This window comes from Arachis stenosperma, chromosome 6 (assembly GCF_014773155.1).
Source record: "Arachis stenosperma cultivar V10309 chromosome 6, arast.V10309.gnm1.PFL2, whole genome shotgun sequence".
Taxonomy (NCBI): domain Eukaryota; kingdom Viridiplantae; phylum Streptophyta; class Magnoliopsida; order Fabales; family Fabaceae; genus Arachis; species Arachis stenosperma.
Window position 1 is genome coordinate 63,196,398 of NC_080382.1, and position 16,641 is coordinate 63,213,038.

At 39.4% G+C, this 16,641-nt stretch overlaps 1 non-coding gene across 1 annotated transcript; it reads right to left on the reverse strand.

Moving 5' to 3' along the window:
* Positions 1 to 10,022: 10,022 nt before the first annotated feature.
* Positions 10,023 to 10,128, reverse strand: LOC130937888 (small nucleolar RNA R71). The gene has a single exon (XR_009069081.1). It is a non-coding gene; the product is annotated as a small nucleolar RNA R71 (small nucleolar RNA).
* Between the last annotated feature and the right edge of the window lie 6,513 nt (positions 10,129 to 16,641).

The following is a 16,641-nucleotide window of genomic DNA, read 5'->3' on the forward strand; positions in this document are numbered from 1 at the left end:
GTTTTGTCGTCTGACCTCTTTTGATTGCCTTCATATTTTCATACTTTGTAGCTTGGTTCTCTTGAGGTCATGGATTTCTGGGTTCAACTCGTATGCCTTCTGTCGACCGACTTCTTCAGCCTGAAATTATTTTGTAGTAATCCATTCTGTTTGGACCTTTGTTAGGTCTCTTCCATGGATTTTACCTTTTAATTTTTGGCATTTTGGTCAGGCCGACTTTATCATGTCGGTCCCTTCTAAGTTATCTCTTAGGAATCCTTTTTTTTGGAACTTTGTTAGGTCTCTTTCAGGGATTACCTTTTATAACTTTTTGGTTTTGGGGCCGACTTCTTTATGTCGGTCCTTTCTAAGTTATTTTTAGTAATCCTCTTTCTTGGACTTTTGTCAGGTCTCTTTCAGGGATTACTTTTTATAACTTTTTGGTTTTTGGGGCCGACTTCTTTACGTCGGTCCCTTCTTAGTTATTTTTAGTAATCCTCTTTCTTGGACCTTTGTCAGGTCTTTTTCAGGGATTACTTTTTATAACTTTTTGGTTTTTGGGGCCGACTTATTTACGTCGGTCCCTTCTAAGTTATTTTTAGTAACCCTCTTTCTTGGACCTTTGTCAGGTCTCTTTCAGGGATTACTTTTTATAACTTTTTGGTGGTTTGGGGCCAACTTCTTTACGTCAGTCCTTTATAAGTTATTTTTAGTAACCCTCTTTTTTAGGGCTGGCCAGGCCTCTTTCAAGGGATTGACTTTTTATAACTTTTGGTTATTACGGCAACTTGTGATGCCAGAGCATCTAGGCCAGTTTCACTGACCTTTTCTTTACTGTTTTAGGGTAGTTTCATGCATTTTCTTAGTGAATAAGGCAAGTTTTGGATGAAATTACCCTTACACCTTGATTCAAGCAACTATTGTGAACTTTGCATGATTTCGTGAGAATTTTGCTAGAATTGCATGATAAATTGATGATGCATAATCTCATGACTTTGGCTAGAGCTTTGATGCACTTTAATTGCTTGATTTCAGGGCAAAGGAAGCAAGGAAGAACCACGTTAGTATTCACGTTAACCTAGTTAACGTAAACACTAACGTGGAATGGTAAAAAGCTTGCAACGTTAATGAGAAAAGTGATCACCAATAACGCCTGCGAAGCCATCCATAGCTCACGTTACTTGCCACGTTAACTAAGTTAACGTGGTAGTTAACGTAGAAGCAAAAGAGAACTCCAACGTTAAGAGAAAATATGAACACCAATAACGTTTTTCTCCAATGTTAGTGGTAAAAGTGAACACCACTAACGTTGAAAAACTTGGCAATGATCCACGTTAAGAGTCACGTTAACTTAGTTAACGTGAACTCTAATGTGGAAGAGGAAAACAAAAGCCAACGTTAGTGACACTCACTTTTGTCACTAACTTTGGACCAATTAGCATTGCCCACGTTAACTTTCACGTTAAGACCATTAACGTGAAAGTTAACGTGGAGTTGAGATCAAGGAGTCAACTTAGTGACACTCACTTTTGTCACTAACGTTGGAAGATGGTATCACTACTACGTTAAGAGCCACGTTAACTTAGTTAATGATGAGCGGATAATTTATACGCTTTTTGGCATTGTTTTTAGGTAGTTTTTAGTAAGTTCAAGCTACTTTTAGGGATGTTTTCATTAGTTTTTATGTTAAATTCACATTTCTTGACTTTACTATGAGTTTGTATGTTTTTCTGTGATTTCAGGTAATTTCTGACTGAAATTGAGGGACTTGAGCAAAACTCTGAAAAAGGCTGACAAAAGGACTGCTGATGCTGTTGGAATCTGACATCCCTGCACTCAAAATTGATTTTCTGGAGCTACAAACCTCCAAATGGCGCGCTCTCAACGGCGTTGGAAAGTAGACATCCAGAGCTTTCCTGCAATATATAATAGTCCATACTTTATTCGGAAATTGACGACGTAACTTGGCGTTGAACGTCAAGTACATGCTGCTGTCTGGAGTTAAACGCCAGAAACACGTCATGATCCGGAGTTGAACGCCCAAAACACGTCATAACTTGGAGTTCAACTCCAATAAAAGCCTCAGCTCGTGGATAGATCAAGCTCAGCCCAAACATACACCAAGTGGGCCCCGGAAGTGGATTTATGCATCAATTACTCACTCATGTAAACCCTAGGAGCTAGTTTATTATAAATAGAACTTTTTACTATCATAATCTCATCCTGGATCCTGGATTGTATTTTGAATCCTGTGATCACGTTTAGGGGGCTGGCCATTCGGCCATGCCTGAACCTTTCACTTATGTATTTTCAACAGTGGAGTTTCTGCACACCATAGATTAAGGGTGTGGAGCTCTGCTGTACCTCAAGTTTCAATACAATTACTATTACTTTCTATTCAATTCTCTTTTATTCTTATTCCAAGATATACGCTACACTTAACTTTGATGAATGTGATGATTCGTGACACTCATAATCATTCTCACCTATGAACGCGCGTGACTGACAACCACTTCCGTTCTACCTTAGGCCAGGCGCATATCTCTTAGATTCCCCAACAGAATCTTCGTGGTATAAGCTAGATAGATGGCAGCATTCATGAGGATCCGGAAAGTCTAAACCTTGTCTGTGGTATTTCGAGTAGGATTCTGGGATTGAATGACTGTGACGAGCTTCAAACTCGCGATTGCTGGGCGTGATGACAAGCGCAAAAGGATCAATGGATCCTATTCCAACATGATCGAGAACCAACAGCTGATTAGCCATGCTGTGACAGAACATAGGAACATTTTCACTGAGAGGATGGGATGTAGCCACTGACAACGGTGATGTTCTACATACAGCTTGCCATGGAAAGGAGTAAGAAGGATTGGATGAATGTAATAGGAAAGTAGAGATTCAAGAGGAGCACAACATCTCCATACACTTATCTGAAATTCCCACTATTAATTTACATAAGTATTTCTATCCATTTTATTTTCTGTTTATTTTTATTAATCATATTTGATTTTCTAAATTCCATAATTTTATCCTCCTGACTGGGATTTACAAGATGACCATAGCTTGCTTCATACCAACAATCTCTGTAGGATTGACCCTTACTCACGTAAGGTATTACTTGGACGACCCAGTACACTTGCTGGTTAGTTGAACGGAGTTGTGTCCACACATAAGTGCCATAATAATGATTCCATACAACAACAAAGAATACTACATTGATGTGATCACAATTTCGTCCACCAAGTTTTTGGCGCCGTTGCCGGGGATTGTTCGAGTATGGACAACTGACGGTTCATCTTGTTGCTCAGATTAGGTAATTTTCTTTTCGAACAGTTTTCAAAAAATTTTTTAAATTTTTTTTTCGTTTTTCTAATAATGTTTTTCGAAAAAAAATAATAAAAATACAAAAAAATCATAAAATCATAAAAAACCAAAAATATTTTGTGTTTCTTGTTTGAGTCTTTAGTCAATTTTTAAGTTTGGTGTCAATTGCATGCTTTAAAAATTTTTTCTTGCATTTTTTTGAAAATTCATGCATTCATGGTGTTCTTCATGATCTTCAAGTTGTTCTTGACAAGTTTTCTTGTTTGATCTTGAGGATTTCTTGTTTTGTGTTGTTTGTTGTTTTTCATATGCATTTTTCGTTTGTTAGAGTCCATGCATTAAAGATTTCTAAGTTTGGTGTCTTGCATGTTTTCTTTGCATCAAAAATTTTTCAAAATTATGTTCTTGATGTTCATCATGATCTTCAAAGTGTTCTTGGTGTTCATCTTGACATTCATAGTGTTCTTGCATGCATCTTGTGTTTTGATCCAAAATTTTCATGTTTTGGGTCATTTTTGTGTTTTTCTCTCTCATCATAAAAAAATTCAAAAATAAAAAAATATCTTTTCCTTTTTTTCTCCTAATTTTCGAAAATTTGAGTTGACTTAGTCAAAAATTTTAAAAATTAGTTGTTTCTTAAAAATCAAGTCAAATTTTCAATTTTAAAAATCTTATCTTTTCAAAACTTTTTCAAAAATTAAATCTTTTCCTTTTTTTTATTAATTTTCGAAATTTTTTTAAAATATTTTTCAAAATCTTTTTCTTATCTTTTACATCATATTTTCGAAAATTAGCTAACAAGTAATGTGATTGATTCAAAAATTTGAAGTTTGTTACTTTCTTGTTAAGAAAGGTTCAATCTTTAAATTCTAGAATTTTATCTTTTAGTTTCTTGTTAGTCAAGTAATTAATTTTAATTTCAAAATCAAATCTTTTTCAAAATATCTTTTTTTTATCTTTTTAATCATATCTTTTTATCTTATCTTTTATATCATATCTTTTTCAAAATTTTATCTTTTTCAAAAAAAAAAAAATTTTTGATTTCAAAATATCTTATCTAACTTCTTATCTTCTTATCTTTTCAAATTTGATTTTAATATCTTTTTCAACTAACTATTTGACTTTTTGTTTGTTTACTATCTTTTTCAAAACCAACTAACTACCTATCCCTCTCTAATTTTCGAAAATACCTCTCTCTTTTTAAAAAAAAATTTCTTTTTAATTTTTTTGAATTTTAATTTTAATTATATCTTATCTTTAATTTTTGAAAATTACTAACCACTTTTTCAAAATTATTTTTGAATTCTATCTCTCCCCTTTCTCTATTTATTTATTTATTTACTAACACTTCTCTTCACCTCTCTTCATCTCAAATCACTACCTCTTTCCTCAACCATTCTTCTTCAATACTCTGCCCTTTCTTTTTCTACTAACAATAAGGATCCTCTTTACTGTGACATAGAGGATTCCTCTTTCTTTTTTCTTTTTCTCTTCTCTGTCACATGAGTAGGAATAAGGATAGGAACACCAAAATTACTAGGAATCATTCAACAGAAGCAAGGAAGTGGTATAAAGGAGCTCAAAAAGCACCATTGGACCTTCAAGGCGCCACCTTCACTCAGGTGGATTCATTCCTTGTTCTTATTTCTTTCTGCTTTTCGGTTTTTTATGTTGTGTTTATCTATGTTTTGTGTCTCTACTTCATGATCATTAGTATGTAGTAACTATGTCTTAAAGCTATGAATAAATTCCATTAATCCTTCACCTCTCTTAAAAGAAAAATGTTTTAATTCAAAAGAACAAGAAGTACATGAATTTCGAATTTATCCTTGAATTTAATTTAATTATGTTGATGTGGTGACAATACTTTTTGTTTTCTGAATGAATGATTGAACAGTGCATAATTTTGATCTTGTTGTTCATGAATGTTAAAATTGTTGGCTCTTGAAAGAATGATGAGCAAAGAGAAATGTTATTGAGGATCTGAAAAATCATGAAATTGATTCTTGAAGCAAGAAAAAGTAGTGAAAAAGAAGAAGCTTGTGAAAAAAAAATTGGCAAAAAAAAAATTTAGAAAGAAAAAGAAAAAGCAAGCAGAAAAAGCCAATAGCCCTTAAAACCAAAAGGCAAGGGTAAAAAGGAACCAAGGCTTTGAGCATCAATGGATAGGAGGGCCCAAGGAAATAAAATCCAGGCCTAAGCGGCTAAATCAAGCTGTCCCTAACCATATGCTTGTGTCATGAAGGTCCAAGTGAAAAGCTTGAGACTGAGTGGTTAAAGTCGTGATCCAAAGCAAAAGAGTGTGCTTAAGAGCTCTGGACACCACTAACTGGGGACTCTAGCAAAGCTAAGTCACAATCTGAAAAGGTTCACCCAGTTATGTGTCTGTGGCATTTATGTATCCGGTGGTAATACTGGAAAACAGAGTGCTTAGGGCCACGGCCAAGACTCATAAGTAGCTGTGTTCAAGAATCAACATGCTTTACTAGGAAAGTCAATAACACTATCCGAAATTCTAAGTTCCTAGAGAAGCCAATCATTCTGAACTTCAAAGGAAAAAGTGAGATGCCAAAACTGTTCAGAAGCAAAAAGCTACAAGTCCCACTCATCTAATTATAATTAATATTCATTGATATTTTGGAATTTGTAGTATATTCTCTTCTTTTTATCCTAATTAATTTTCAGTTGCTTGGGGACAAGCAACAATTTAAGTTTGGTGTTGTGATGAGCGGATAATTTATACGCTTTTTGGCATTGTTTTTAGGTAGTTTTTAGTAAGTTCAAGCTACTTTTAGGGATGTTTTCATTAGTTTTTATGTTAAATTCACATTTCTTGACTTTACTATGAGTTTGTGTGTTTTTCTGTGATTTCAGGTAATTTCTGGCTGAAATTGAGGGACTTGAGCAAAACTCTGAAAAAGGCTGACAAAAGGACTGCTGATGCTGTTGGAATCTGACCTCCCTGCACTCAAAATGGATTTTCTGGAGCTACAGAACTTCAAATGGCGCGCTCTCAATGGCGTTGGAAAGTAGACATCCAGAGCTTTCCAGCAATATATAATAGTCCATACTTTATTCGGAAATTGACGACGTAACTTGGCGTTGAACGCCAAGTACATGCTGCTGTCTGGAGTTAAACGCCAGAAACACGTCATGATCCGGAGTTGAACGCCCAAAACACGTCATAACTTGGAGTTCAACTCCAATAAAAGCCTCAGCTCGTGGATAGATCAAGCTCAGCCCAAACATACACCAAGTGGGCCCCGGAAGTGGATTTATGCATCAATTACTCACTCATGTAAACCCTAGGAGCTAGTTTATTATAAATAGAACTTTTTACTATCATAATCTCATCCTGGATCCTGGATTGTATTTTGAATCCTGTGATCACGTTTAGGGGGCTGGCCATTCGGCCATGCCTGAACCTTTCACTTATGTATTTTCAACGGTGGAGTTTCTGCACACCATAGATTAAGGGTGTGGAGCTCTGCTGTACCTCAAGTTTCAATACAATTACTATTACTTTCTATTCAATTCTCTTTTATTCTTATTCCAAGATATACGCTACACTTAACTTTGATGAATGTGATGATTCATGACACTCATCATCATTCTCACCTATGAACGCGCGTGACTGACAACCACTTCCGTTCTACCTTAGGCCAGGCGCATATCTCTTAGATTCCCCAACAGAATCTTCGTGGTATAAGCTAGATAGATGGCGGCATTCATGAGGATCCGGAAAGTCTAAACCTTGTCTGTGGTATTCCGAGTAGGATTCTGGGATTGAATGACTGTGACGAGCTTCAAACTCGTGATTGCTGGGCGTGATGACAAGCGCAAAAGGATCAATGGATCCTATTCCAACATGATCGAGAACCAATAGCTGATTAGCCGTGCTGTGACAGAGCATAGGAACGTTTTCACTGAGAGGATGGGATGTAGCTACTGACAACGGTGATGCCCTACATACAGCTTGCCATGGAAAGGAGTAAGAAGGATTGGATGAATGTAATAGGAAAGTAGAGATTCAAGAGGAGCACAACATCTCCAAACACTTATCTGAAATTCCCACTATTAATTTACATAATTATTTCTATCCATTTTATTTTCTGTTTATTTTTATTAATCATATTTGATTTTCTAAATTCCATAATTTTATCCTCCTGACTGGGATTTACAAGATGACCAAAGCTTGCTTCATACCAACAATCTCTGTGGGATCGACCCTTACTCACGTACGGTATTACTTGGACGACCCAGTACACTTGCTGGTTAGTTGAACGGAGTTGTGTCCACACATAAGTGCCATAATAATGATTCCATACAACAACAAAGAATACTACATTGATGTGATCACAATTTTGTCCACCAGTTAACGTGAGTTCTAACGTAGAGAATTTGGGAATTTGGAGCATTAGTGACAAAGGTGAGTGTCACTAACGCTCTCGAAGGTGAGACACACCCACGTTAAGAGTCACGTTAGCTACACTAACGTGAACTCTAACGTAGGAACAAAAGGCACCAAGCAACGTTAACGGGAAAAGTAATTCCCAATAACCTTCGCAAAGGGGTATAAGCCAACGTTATTGGAAAAAGTGAGTCCCTATAACGTTGGCCAAAAATTGAGAAGGCAACATTAGTGGTCACGTTAAGACCACTAATGTTGGAGTTAACGTGAGTACATGAGAGTGGAACGTTAGTGAAAAAAGTGAATGCCACTAACGTTCTCAAACCCACAATGGCACTCAACGTTAATCTCACTAAATGCCCAAGCCTAATTCATATTTCTCTGCAAGCTGGGCCCACTAAAGATGAGAACTGCTTCAACTCACGATCCAGAGCCCATATCCAAGACTTGAAGAACTCACTAGAAGATCAAGAGGAGTATTATATATAGGAGTAGTTTTGAACTATAGAGGAGCTTGGCACTTTTGGAAACTACTCTCTGTATAGTTACTGTTCTGCACTTTTAGCATGGATTCTTCTTTTCTGCTATTTTTCATTTCTAGAGTAATGAACTACTAAACCCCTTTCATTGGGTTAGGGAGCTCTATTATAATTTGATGGATCAATTATAGTTTTCATTTTTCTTCTTCTTTCTTTTATCTTGATCTTACTAGAAAGCTTTTGATCGTAATTCAATTGGTTAGTTGTCTTGGAAAAGAAACTCTCCATAATTGGATCTCCTTTGAGCCTTGGAAAAGGGATGAGGAGATCATGCTAGAAATGCTTTCTCATGTTGGACCAAATTGGGGTTTGGGCGGATATAGTGACATGTAATCCTTCCAACACTTTGATTTGGAAATACATGTGGTATAATCGGTGACCACACTTCATCTCTTTCCATGAGCAATTAAATCAAGGAATTGGGCAATTGTTCAAGCTTAGAGAGATTGGATTGCCAAGGAATTGGGATCCAATCACTTAAGATTGCCAAGGAGATCAATGAATGCATTGATTGAGGAAGAGATGATAATGAACTTGATCCGGAGAATGCAACATCTCCTGAACCCAATGATTTCCCCATTTCTGATCTTACCCATTCTCTTTACTTTCTGCCATTTATTTTCATGCTCATTACCCCAAATCCCCATTTAAGATTCTACACTTTAATTTCTGTTATTTACTTCCAGTCATTTAAATTTCTGCAAGTTCCCAATCTAAATTCTGTTTAGCTCAACTAGCATATTCTTCTAACTAAAGTTGCTTGAACAATCAATCCTTGTGGGATTCAACCTCACTCTATTGTGAGTTTTACTTGACCACAATTCGGTATACTTGCCGAAGGAAAATTTGTTGAGAGACAAGTTTTCATGCATCAAGTTTATGGCACCGTTGCCGGGGATTGATTTTGAATCAACAATGATTAAGTTTGAAGATTACTAGATTGAGCATTTTTTTTCTGTTTTGTTATTTGTTTATTTGATTCAGTCAATTTCCTTTAGTTCGTTTTAATTTCTTCCTCATCCCCTGCACCCTCTTTGTTTTTCGTTCTTTCTTTCTTTGTTGATTACAATTCTGCTTACTAACCCACTAATTGTTTGATAATTTGCATCACTCACACTAACAATTACTCTAACAAGAATAGTTTCTTTATTTTATCTCCTGTTGTGCAATCTGTCTGTTGTATGATAGGGAGAAGAGATAGAGTTTTAACATCCTTCAATTCAGAACCTGAAAGGACCCTTTGGAGACTAAGAAGGGAAGCAAGAGGGAAAAGAATTATTGGTGCTGAGGAAGAGGAAGAGTACTTTGAACCTAATATGGAAGAGAATTTGGAGAACAATCATGAAGAAGAAGCTCACAACCATGCTAGAGAAGGCCATGCAAACCGTGCTGGGCAAGAAAGGAGAGTTCTAGGCTCCTATATCAATCCCAATCCAGGAAACTGTGGAAGTAGCATTCAAAAGCCCACCATACATGCCAACAATTTCGAACTAAAACCCCAACTCATCACCCTTGTTCAGAACAATTGTTCATTTGGAGGAGGTGCTCAAGAAGACCCCAATCAACATCTAACCACCTTCCTGAGAATTTGTGACACTGTGAAGTCTAATGGAGTCCATCCGAATGTCTATAGGCTGCTCTTGTTCCCTTTTTCACTCAGAGACAAGGCATCCAAATGGCTTGAATCCTTCCCAAAGAAGAGCTTAACAAATTGGGAAGATGTGGTGAACAAATTTTTGGCAAGATTTTACCCCCCTCAAAGAATCAACAGGCTGAGAGCTGAGGTGCAAACTTTCAGGCAACAAGATGGTGAGACTCTCTATGAAGTATGGGAGAGGTTCAAAGACTTAACAAGAAGATGCCCACCAGATACATTCAATGAATGGGTTTAACTTCACATTTTCTATGAAGGTCTTTCTTATGAGTCAAAGAAGGGTGTGGATCATTCATTAGGAGGCTCTCTAAACAAGAAGAAAACCATTGAAGAAGCCATAGATGTCATTGAAACAGTTGCTGAGAATGACTACTTCTATGCCTCCGAAAGAAGTAACACCAGAGGAGTAATGGAGCTGAACTACATGGATGCATTGTTAGCTTAAAATAAGATGATCACCAAGCAGCTAGCAGATCTTACCAAGAAGGTGGAGAAAAACCAAGTTGCAGCAGCCATCACTTCATCGTCAGCTCAAGAAAGAGCGAACGTAGGAGAAGAAGGTGACTGGGAGCAAGCCAACTATGTTGGAAACTTACCTAGACAAGTCCATGATCCATACTCCAAAACTTACAACTCTGGATGGAGAAATCACCCCAATTTTGGATGGGGAAACCAACAAGACCAAAGGCAAGATCAGAGACGCCACAACCTCAATTCCAACAACAATGTTAAAAATTCCCATTATTCTCAAAAAAAATTATTTAAGGTAGCTTTTAAAGTTTTAATGTTCCTCCTTGATGAAATGTTGTCAGCTTAACTACACCATGTAATGCTATATACAAGGTTTATGGATTGGAATCTGTTATGTTCACTTTCTTAGCTTACTTCCTTTTTATATTTTTCAATTTAGACTATGCTATCTTATTTAAAAAAAAAGTAAACTATACTAATTAATCCACTAATAAGTTAGAAATGCAAACTAAACTAAATAACTAAAATAAACTAAATAGCTAAAATATGAACTAAAAATGAAAAATGCATAAATAGAGTAGAAATACATCAAAGTAGTAATGTATAAGTACTCAGAAAATAACAATAAAAAGGAAGAATACAGAAAAATATCCAAAATAAAAGAAAAGAGATGTAGTGGTTCACCAAAATAAAAAACGCCAGAGATGGTGACCTCCCCACACTTAAAATGAAGCATCGTCCCTGATGCTCAATCAAGCTGGGTATGAAGGGGTCTCATCACTGGTAGGGATGGTAGCTGTAGGCTCTGTGGAGGTGGTGGGCTGAGGGTCTGGCTGCTCTAGAGGAGGTGCGGACTGGATCGGGATCTCCGGAGCTGCAGCCTTAATCTGATGGGGAACCTCTGCCTGGGGAGCGGCCCGCTCTGTGGCTGCCTGCTGATGGGTCTCCTCCTGGGAAGGAATCGCATCCTCGTGCTCATCCTCCTCCTCCTCTGATGGCTCTGATGGTGTGTCGGGCTCGGAGGGGATGTCAGCACCCTGTCGGATCAGCAGCTTCAGATGCGAATAGCGTCGCCTGCTGCGACGCTCCAACTTCTCATATCGGTGCTGGTTACGGTGCTCCATCTGATCAAGTTGTCGGAATAGGCAGTGCACGAGGCGGTAAACGGGCTCTGAGGCAAGTGGAGGTGCAGTGGTGGCAGTAGGGGCAGCTGTGGATGAAGAGGGACCGTCAGACGGTGGGGCTGTCTCATCAGTAGCAGTGAAAGGTGGTGGTCTGTAGCCCAAAGTGAGGAAGTTCCTGCTGTGAGGAATGATCTTCCTGCAGTCCGCCGCTGGTGGTCTCGCATCGGCATCCTCCCATGGCACGTCAGCTCGACGGCCTAGCTGTGTAATCAGATAAGGAAATGGGAGAGTGCCGCGAACGTGGACCCTGGCCATATAATGCCGGATGAAGCGTGGTAGATAAAGGTCCTTACCCTCCATCACACACCATAGGAGGGTGATCATGGCAGCTGGAATCTCTGTCTCATGAGTACTCGGCATCACATAATTGCTCAAGATTTAATGCCATAACCGAGCCTCATCATTTAGGTACACCCGCTTGATACCCTTGGGCAGGGTGGTGTCCTGACCCATCTCCCAAGGAACAGTCGGGTCTAGAGCTATCCTGGCCTTGACAGCGTCCCAGTCAAATCTCAAGAAATGCATGTCCTCCTCAGCCTGTTTGTAACCATCCGGCTGGTCGGACTTAGGTGGGAGCTGTAGAATGTCCTCGATGGCCTCCTCAGTGACCAATATCTGCTTCCCTCTCAGGTTCACTGCATCTAGGGTAGTGAGGTAGTAGTTGCAGTAGAATTCCCTAACCCAAGATGCATTGACCTCTGTCAGTGCCCTTTCCAGAAAGAACCAGCCTCTTTGCTTGATTTGCTCAGTGATGTACTGCTGGAGTGCTTCTGGAATTTTCAGAGTTCTTTCCAGGTATAGATTTCTGGAGTCTGCAAACGCCGGATACTTCAGCTCACAGTACCGGTTTGCAAATTTGATAGAATCATTTGCAGGGAGCAGCTGGTCAGCCTTTTCTTGCTGTGTAAAGTTTTTCTCCCGCCATGAAGAATTATGCATTAGGTCAATGATGGACTGGGAGGAATCACCTCTTTTGCGCTTGCCAGTAACCTTGCCTTTTCCCTTCCTCTGTGAGGTAGACATCCTAAAAGATGGAAAAGCAGAATATGGATAAAAATAGGAAAGCAGATAGGCAAATAAACAAAGGAAACTCAAAGCAGCAAAGGAGAATAAGAATGAGGTAAATGAGTTAGGAAATGTGCATTAAGGATTGTATAGCAGTTGAAAAATTTGAAAGGAATAATGTACAATCCAAAATCTATCAGAAAACAAGTTAAATAGAAAAATTGTCATTATGCCGTGGTTAGAAAGTTAGAGGAAATTGAAAAGTCAGAAAAGAGATTTTAAAAAGTTAGTATGGGTATAATTTAAAAAAAGAAGTTAGTAAATTAAAAGTAGTGGGTCAATAAGAAGTGAGTAAAGTAAGTGGCATAAAGAAAATATTCCATGTAACAAGGATTCACATGTAGGAAAAGAAGTAACTCATAGCCAAAGAGGGAAAACATTTGGAAGCTGATTCAAAGGGACATAAAGAAGAATTGGAATCAGAACATCACAGAAGCAGTTTATAAACCAGGAAATCAAAGAGGATAAGAAAGCACGCCCTGGCGTTCATGAAATGGTTTGGGTAAAGCAGAGCAAAACAGAGTTCAAAATGCCAAACCAAAACATGAATGAAAATAATATATAGAAATTTGGGCAGCATTCCGGCTAAATATGGATTATCCCGAAAAATAAACAGCAATTAAAACAGTGCATATGAATTAAAAGGCAAGCTGCAGGTGCGGACATATAAGATAAACATGAAAGTTCAGAGTAAAAAGCAGCAAATGCAGGAAATCACAGCATATGAACAAGGTCACAGCAACAGCAGAATAGCAGATTTGATAAAACAGAAACATGAACAGTGCAAGTAAACAGACCTAAATCCACTAACCACATCCTAGGCTACCTAACAACCTAAAATCCACTACAACATGCATATCTAACTAGCCTAAACATGAACAAAATCAGAAAAATTAACAAAAGCTACGAATGGAGAAAAGGGTGCGTGTTGCGAAACCTGGTAGGCTAAGAAGGAGATTGGGGTAGAGAATGGCTGGGTAGTGGCGGCGGTGGCGTCCGGTGCGGTGGTGGTGGTGGTGGGCACGGCGGCTGGAACGATGGTGGCGTGGAGGGGAAGCAGTGGCGGAGGAGGGGGGAAAGGAAGAAGGAGGAAGAAAGAAGGGGGAAGGAGGGAGGGAGGTGGTTGGCGGTGGCGTCTGGGTGGTCGGCAGTGGGCAGTGGCGTTGGTGGTGGCAATGGTGGCTGGTGATGGTGGAGAACAGAGGAGGGAGAGAGGGGGAGAAGGTGGGGGGGGGGGAGCGCGCGACTGCTAAGGTTCGCGTGGTTGGGGGGGATATAGTTTCGAACTCACGCGGTCGCGTGGGGGACGCGGTCGCGTGGTTGGGGTGAAAGTAGGAGTGACGCGATCGCGTGGGGCGCGCTATTGCATGAGTGGGGTAGAAGAGGGGTGACGCGATCGCGTGGGTCGTGCGATCGCGTCGCTGGAATTTATGCCTAACGCACGACTCCAGCGCCGTTCCAGCGCAACTCTCTGTCTCCTTTTGGGGTGATGTGCAATCCATGCGACGCGATCGCGTCGCTCACGCAGTCGCGTGGGATTGGTATTGTGCAAGTGATGCGATCGCATGGGGCATGCGATCGCGTGGGCCAATTTGTGCGAAACGCACAAGAGCCGCAAGATTCCAGCCTAACTTTCTGTTCGTTGGATTCTTACGCCGATATATATATCACGCGGCCGCGCGGGTCACGCGCTCGCATGGGTGGTGTTTTTCGCGATATGACGCGATCGCATGGGGCATGCGGTCGCGTCGTGCACCCTTTTTCTCTTTTTTTTTTAACCGAAAAATGCAGGATGCAATGATTAACATGAATGCTATGCATGATTCCAGGTTAATATTAAAACAAAAAAGAAAAAAATGAAAGCAATAAACAAGAAATAAATTGAAAAAGAAGCGACCATACCATGGTGGGTTGTCTCCCACCTAGCACTTTTAGTTAAAGTCCTTAAGTTGGACATTGGATGAGCTTCCTGTCATGGTGGCTTATGCTTGTACTGATCCAGAAATCTCCACCAATGTTTGGAATGCCAATAGCCTCCGGGGTCCCAAACTAGGCATGTGAAGCTTCTGAGCAGCTTCAAATAGATTTTCAGGCTCCCGGGATGATGAATATCAGAATATTTTCCAGGATCCCAAACTTTGGTTCCAAATCCGCTTTCGTTTTGATCTATACTTTTCCATCTGGGTGGTTTGGAAATTAGATTCTCACCACGGTGACCAAACGTTCTCCGTGATCCACTCAATTGAGCATGATACCAATCCTTGCACTTCGAGTTGAAGCGTGGAACCTTATTGGACCTTGTGCACCGGCTCTGAATATGAGCCATTTCCCGCTTACTCTTAAAGCCACAGAGAGCTCTAAGCTGGCCATCTGTTTCAAGCAAACCATATTCAAGTGGAATATTGAAGATAAAAGACAAGGATTTTACCCACTTGTAGTTTGTGGTGGGCGGTAACGGTCTTGGGATAGGTGTTTCCAATGGTTCTATAAGTTCTACTCCCTTATAATCTTCTGTGAATTCTTCCACTTCAACCATCTCTTGATCAGAGTCTTCAATTTCTCCTTCATCATCGCTCAAGTCATATATTGGAGGTTGAGAAAAATCTACCTTAGCATCTTCTTCATATTCACTCGGGGAAGATTCTTCTGTCTCAGAGAAATCTCTTGCGAATGCAAGGTCATCACTAAGAGAATAAGTCTCGTGATCAGCATCATCAAGGAAACCTGTGTCCTGGGTTATTGATGACAAGTCATCATATACCCATTTTTCAAGCTAATTTCACTTGTTTCACTAGTCTTTATGCACTTTCTTGCATCCTAAGGGGAATTGTTGCTGAGAGTGCATGATGAGCATCTACCATTGCATGTTTTTAAAACCATGCATGAACCCATTCAAGAAGAAGATTTTATGAAGGATAAGGCCAGCGATCAAAGTTTGAAGGAGGCAGTCAATGAGTTAACTCCAAGACTTCTAAATCCATGCTTGAAAGCAGTAGAGATGGTGCGACAAACCAAAGAAGTCAAGGAGGAACTAGATCCAAACCCCCAGATGAGAAATTCAACATCCCAGATAAGGAACCACCAAGGCAGGGAGTATCTCTTGAGAAAGAAAATAAGAAGAGGCCAATAGGGTGGAGAAATAAGAAGATCCCTACTGAAGGCTTTTCACCAGGGGATAAAGTGGTGTTAAACACCCAACTAATAAAGGTGTCTCCACAATTATCTGAATACTAAACTGAAAACCGGCTCTTTTCACTTGAACACCTAGAGATCATCAAAGAAGAGACCGGAAGGAAGTTCACAGTAAGAGGAGAAAAACTGAAGCACTATGATTTTTAGCCTCCATGATCAAAGAATGAAGGATGTCAAGCTAATGACAATAAAGAAGCGCTTGTTGGGAGGCAACCCAACCTGAGGTAGTTTTCTTTTCATAAGCTTTTCAATAAAAAGGTTGTATGATTGGTATGTATTGCAAGGAGGTAAGTTTGGTGTTTCACACCAAAACAATTTAAGGGGGAATGAAAGATTCTAAGTTTGGTGTTCCACCAAAATCTCATTTAAAAGCATATTCTCACCTCTTGCACAATGCTAGCTCCAAGCAATCAGACAAATTATTCAACCATTTAACTGCTTTCTAGCTTTAATTCCATAACCTTTAGCAAGGACACAAGGATTTCACATATGGTTAACTTGTTGCATCAGAGGCAATAGCAAGCAATTAAGTTTGGTGTTCCCACACCAAAATAAATCCAAAAGACACACTCAATTCATGCATACTAACCATTCACTTAAGGGCTTGAGAAGCAAGCAACTTTTGAGAATTATGCAGGAAACTAGCCAACATTTGAAGACAATTTGCATTATGATTCAAAAGGGAGGCAACATGAGGAAGAATGAAAAGCTGCAACCCAAAAGGTTGTATCTACACTTAATCCTTGTTGCTGAAGAAGCATTTTAATTTGGGAAAAAGGGGACACTGCTCTCCACAAGAGCACACTGCTCTCCAAGAGAGCA